Source organism: Leiobunum rupestre, chromosome 9, assembly GCF_980474605.1.
Source record: "Leiobunum rupestre chromosome 9, qqLeiRupe1.1.hap1, whole genome shotgun sequence".
NCBI lineage: Eukaryota > Metazoa > Arthropoda > Arachnida > Opiliones > Sclerosomatidae > Leiobunum > Leiobunum rupestre.
Window position 1 is genome coordinate 37560713 of NC_143392.1, and position 5769 is coordinate 37566481.

Consider the following 5769-nt stretch of genomic DNA (forward strand, 5'->3'; position numbering starts at 1 on the left):
CAAAAATCTGAAATCAGTAGGTCTTGATCCTATTTATCTCCCACCACCCAAATTGTCGGCTTTATTGTGTAATAACAAAGAACCAACTGCCCAGGTTCCTAGAAAAAAGCTACGCTTAGAATAGACCCATGATGAAAGTTGAGGGGCCGAAAATTAACATTTTTACCTGGCAACTCAGCATTTGGACGGAACATCCGTTTCCTTACTTCCGCCTGTATATTTCAATGGCGGGCACGTGGTTCAAAACGTCACAAACAGGATGTTCCGTCCAAAGGTCTCACTTAAGCCTCGTCTGCGGCCCCTCTTTTGTTATGGGTCTATTAGGTTAGCGCAAAAAGCCTCTTTTCAAACGAGAAAATATAAAACTCGCGAAGGAAGAGGAGAAAAGGGGAAAGAAATGGACTTATTCCCCGAAAGAAACGTCACTGGATGTCAGACAACAAGTCGTCCCTGTTCCTTTTTAGTTCCACATCGATATATATATATATCGAAGTGGGACTATTGCTATGGATGGATTGTCGTTAAGTGTTGTGTGTTTGTTTGTTTGGTGTGGAAAGCAACGACACGGCAGATGGCGCTGCGAAAATAATTTGCAGTTTTGGCTAAACCGGGTTTCGAACTCTCAAACGGCCAGTCAAAAACTCCGAATAATGACGCCTTTACGCTCTCGGGCACTGGAAGCTTACCATAATCTGTTCGGAACTTCTACTGTATCCTCGTCAATTTTTAGCGAGGCGGGGGGAGTTGGCTAGTTAAGTTGTCGAAATTCTCGTCCCTTTTTCCGCCTTATTTTACGTATATTTTCGGAGTTTAAGGTCAAGTGAACCTCAAACTTCGCGTCAGGTGGTGGGTGGTGGGTGGTGGGCACACTCGCTTAAGATGCCTTGCTCGAAAGTGAGTACTCGAATAAACGAGCTCGAAAATTTTAAATGCCCTCTTCCCCATATGTACTTATAAATGCTCTAAAAGCCCCACAATGAGATACTTATTTTCTTATTTAAATAAATCAACAAGAGACATTAAAAAACTTCATCACTCGTTACACCAAACAAAAGGTTCAAGACAAACTACGAGTTCAATCCACACTGACGAACTTCCTTTTGGGTAATAAAAGCAATAGAACCATAGAGAAACAATTATACATTGAAGTCACTATCGGGAGAAGGTATTATATTATTAAGAACACGCGTACGCTTAAAAAGTTAAAGCATTGAAGACTCTATTTCCCTTCACACACTTACGTACCGCCATTATTAATTATTGGACTCCCATACTCATCCAAAAACTAGGGGCATTCGGGCATATGTAGTTTTATATCTATGAAGGTAAATTTTTATTACGATAATCTTGGCCGTATACCATTCGCAAAACTTAGGTATATTAACTTACAAGTTCACGTAAAGACTACCCGTTTATAGCTCTACCACAAATAGATCGAAATTTAAAATATAGCTTTTTGTCGAATTACCTTGCAAGTTAAGTCAAAACCAATATGCATTAATCAAGAATGAATTTATGTACTTAGAATATGGGAGACCAAAAAATCCAAAGCAGTCGGACTTAAGCTTAATTACATTCAAGGGTATCTTTTTTTGAATTTGTGCAATAATAGGAATTTTGGTGTTTGAACCATACCCAAATGTTTGATATAAATTTCCTAAAATAAACATATTTGAATCCCAGTTTAAGAATTTCTTTAAATCATTTTTCCACTAATTTCAATAATTTAAAAAAAATTATGTTTGTCGTGTTTTGCTTACCTATCGTCTATCTAACGATAGGAAATCAAATGACCTCAACAGCTTATGAATTGGTTTGCCCACCCGTGTATCCTGAGGGTGGGCGGTGGCCACTCTTTAACATAGGATGGTAAATAGTATATCTAGCTATAGGAAATCACATGGGCTCAACAGTTTTTATATTAGTTTGCCCACCCGGGTCTCCTGATGGTGGGCGGCATCCACCCTTTCACTTAGGGTGGCAATTTATATATCCAACGATAAGAAATCACAAAGCCTCAAAAGCTTTGTATTAGTTTGCCTACCTGTGTCTACTAAGGGTGTATGGCTTTGCCCACTCGAATACACTGATATGGAACTAATATTACGGCCTGGGCCGACTTGTTTACGAGAATTTGAATCTTTGACTGCGCACGTGCGAGTAAGCCACACTGAGGCTAAAACCTGTTGGCAGGTGGGATTCCTTTACAATGGTGCTCTTGATACTTCTAGCACTGGTCACTTGACAGCGGAATTTAAGAAATGTCAAAGTTCTTTGTCACTGATTTCAATAGATATACATCTGCCTCTATTGTTAGCCCCAAGAAAGTTTTTCGAACAGTTTCAGTCTTCGTTTCTTCTTCCTTCGTATATTTAATAATTAATAGTGTTTTATTTATAAATTTCATAATTATTAGTGTTTTATTTATAAATTTCATAAGTATTAGTGTTTTATTTATAAATTTAATAATTATTAGTGTTTTATTTATAAATTTCATAATTATTAGTGTTTTATTTATAAATTTCATAATTATTAGTGTTTTATTTATATATTTAATTATTAAGTGTTTTATTTTTATATGTAATAATTATTAGTGTTATTATTATATATTTAATAATTAATATTTTTTTATTTATATATTAAATAATTAATAGTATTTTATTTATATATTTAATAATTAATAGTATTTTATTTATATATTTAATAATTAATAGTATTTTATTTATATATTTAATTGTTAATAGTGTTTTATTTTTATATTTAATAATTAATATGGTTTTTAAATAATTACAATTAATTATGTATATCAAGTCAATATTTCTTAAGAAGTCAAGTTATATTGAAACTAAAATAGTTTGCTAAAATTGTTGCTAAAACCTGGTGCTGATTAGATGTGTGTATTTTACTTTACTATCGTAGCATTTGTAATGAGTCTAATGACTTTCATAGTCTTACGTTTTCAAGAGCGAAGGAAAAACGCGGGAAACCTTTTTACTTTACTATCGTAGCATTTGTAATGAGTCTAATGAAAAACGCGGGAAACCTTCGAGAAAACTCGGATTTGGCCGTTTTCATGATAGTTGACTTTCGAACGAAAAAAGAGATTATGATTAATAACTATGAATAATAAATTATTCATAGTTATTCATAAATATGATAAATAAATTAAATAATTATTCAAAAATAATTTTAGTTCAATTAATGTAAAATTAAGTGTTATTAGAATAATCTATTTTTCGATTAAAGCTGATATTTTGCGGTTAATATTATCGCCCTTAAATTTTGAATTCATTTTTCGGTTATTTTATCGGAAAAATATTATTTTTCAAATAATGTTTTAAATCCTGGATAATTATGTTTTCATAATTTTCTATCTGAATTACTTGAGCAATAAAATCTAGATGATTAACTAAGTTTAAACTATTTCAAAGTCGCTAATGAATGCAAATGTAAAGTAATTAAAAATGGATTTGCTTATCTATCCATATTAGACCATTTTAAATGAAGGCATAAAACAATAACCACAGAGTATTTAAGTATGGGTATGCTAAGAAAAGGGGGGAAGCTAGAATTTTATAATAGGGACACGATATAAATAATGTTTTAATACGTTTTTCTCAAAATGCCCGACAAAAATTACGTGGTTATTGCTCTCAGGTGACTTGTCGTTACCACCCGAAAATTTGTGGTTTGAGTAAGAGTTTTAACTCTACAGTAGCCGCATTGTAGATGTTTTATCAGTTGGCATTATGAGCAGACCACAACGCCAACTGCCGCTGTATCTCGAAATCAAGTTGGCGTTATGAGCAGACCACAACGCCAACTGCCGCTGTATCTCGAAATCAAGTTGGCGTTATGAGCAGACCACAACGCCAACTGCCGCTGTATCTCGAAATCGAGTTGGCGTTATGAGCAGACCACAACGCCAACTGCCGCTGTATCTCGAAATCAAGTTGGCTTTATGAGCAGACCACAACGCCAACTGCCGCTGTATCTCGAAATCAAGTTGGCTTTATGAGCAGACCACAACGCCAACTGCCGCTGTATCTCGAAAACCATGATTGCAAAGCCTCCTCGTGGCGAGAGCCGGGCAACGTATGGCTAATAACCTGCGGCTGATTTGCACAGGTATCACTGTCCCTATCCGGATTGTCCTAAATGGGGTCACTGGTGTCGTTCGCGGCTGCCGGGCCTGATTTCTGGGCTTGCGCGCCAGTTCGCATCGCCCCCTTCGCCGCCAGCCGGAGGGGGGACGGGTGTGTTCGTGGTTGCTGGGCTCGGACTTTGGGTTCGCGCGATGGTTCGCTCCATACCTGTCATTTGATAACCTTATCGGGGATGGTAATTGCAGTGAATGAGAAAGTCTCTCTAGCCCTCAGCTGTGCGAGGATGGGTTCTCGGGCAGGCCCATGGTGTCGCCTTTTGTTGGGTCGTGATGAGGGCGTTTGTTTGCCATATGTGAGCCGGTTTTTATAGCTGTCTCACTGGCCGAACGTTTGTTTCGCAAAGCGCATTTTGTCCGGACCTGGTTGAGTGTTGTGGGCCGCCGTAGTGCCTAGCGGAACGGCGGGGTACAAATACATAACTTTATGTATCTCGAAATCGAGTTGGCGTTATGAGCAGACCACAACGCCAACTGCCGCTGTATCTCGAAACCGAGTTGGCGTTATGAGCAGACCACAACGCCAACTGCCGCTGTATCTCGAAATCGAGTTGGCTTTATGAGCAGACCACAACGCCAACTGCCGCTGTATCTCGAAACCGAGTTGGCGTTATGAGCAGACCACAACGCCAACTGCCGCTGTATCTCGAAATCGAGTTGGCGTTATGAGCATCCCATAACGCCAACGGCCCATAACACCAATTGTTCATTACACCAGCAGTTGGTGTTATGGGCCGTTGGCGTTATGGTCGTTGGCGATATGAGTAGTTGGTGTTATGAACTCATGAGTACCACCCGTTATAACTCCGATTTCAGAGTGTCCGCTACAAAACACCACCAAGTGGAGGAAATCCGCGATAGTAATCCACAAACATGTAGCAACCCCCCCTTTTTTGATCCCCCTTCTTTAGGAGGCGAACGGTTCGCGCTCTCTTTGTTAAATATCTTTGTATTTGTGTAATTAGTTTAAAATTGTGTATTATTGTTTAATTGAAATGTGTTTATTATTAATTTGTAAAATGTTGTATTTTTTTTAGTGTATTATTTGTTTTTAAAAATGGCAATATCCATGGAAAATTAATTCGAGAATTTTCTTTTGTAATAATTTTCTTTTGTAAAATGTATAAACGCGAAAGTGCCAATCTGGGTTTTTCCGTGGCGAAAACGTTGAGCCATCCCTGCCTTGCAAACCCGAAAGACGAAGACCGGATATTGGAGGCAACGGGGGGCGGCTCAATGGGACCGTCCTAGTATTTAGGGGAAATACCCCATCTTTTATAAAAACAGAATGACCAGAAACGTCGTAAAAACTAGGTGAGAGAAAAAGCTCGCTCGGACTCTAAAGAGTCAACCCTCCTAAAGGAGGGATTTTTAGTTCAAAATAAAACTTAACCCTTTTAAAACCAAAAAGAAGTCTCAAATTATCTTAAACAAAATAAGAAAGTAGGCTCGCAAGTAGATACAGTTAAAGATCGCTTTAGGTAATTTAGTCCTATAAAACTCTCAACATAATGGTGCCGAAACCCGGGATCTAAAAGCCAACGTAAGCGAATCAAAACTTGGAAAAAAGAACTGTTTTTCCAACGCGAGCAACGACCACGCCAAAG